Source organism: Alligator sinensis, unplaced genomic scaffold (assembly GCF_000455745.1).
Source record: "Alligator sinensis unplaced genomic scaffold, ASM45574v1 scaffold255_1, whole genome shotgun sequence".
Taxonomy (NCBI): domain Eukaryota; kingdom Metazoa; phylum Chordata; order Crocodylia; family Alligatoridae; genus Alligator; species Alligator sinensis.
In genome coordinates this window covers 651,636-652,004 of record NW_005842270.1, presented here as the reverse complement: position 1 = coordinate 652,004, position 369 = coordinate 651,636, and the positions used below count along the sequence as shown (strand labels likewise).

The 369-nt window shown below is 45.0% G+C and overlaps 1 protein-coding gene across 1 annotated transcript in view; it reads left to right on the top strand.

The window, feature by feature from the left end:
- Window positions 1-369, top strand: part of SPG7 (SPG7, paraplegin matrix AAA peptidase subunit) — a 27,933-nt gene that overhangs the window by 7,715 nt on the left and 19,849 nt on the right. The window lies entirely within an intron of this gene.

Here is a 369-nt window from a genome sequence, read left to right as displayed (position 1 = left end):
TCCCTACTTAAAACATGAAGCTGGCTTATGTTGGGTTGAGCCAGTTTATAAAAATAAACCCCCTTAGCTTTGGCCCATGAAAACAATAGCTGCAGATCAGACAGATAGCAGGATCTGGCACTCGCTCAGACTTGGAGCCGTGCGCCAAGACGAACGGCTTTAATGATAAGACTCGGTGTCAGCGAGAAGCAAGGGCTCCTATTAAATTTATAGACTTTTTTTTTTCCCCATCCAAATCCCAGGTGTCATTGTCAAAACAATTCAACACTGGCTAAAGCTTTTAATTCTAATATCAGCCTGCAAGAGAGGAGTGAGAAGAGGAGCGGGGTGGGGAAGAGAAATCTCTCCCTGAAAGGATGCAAGAGCGCT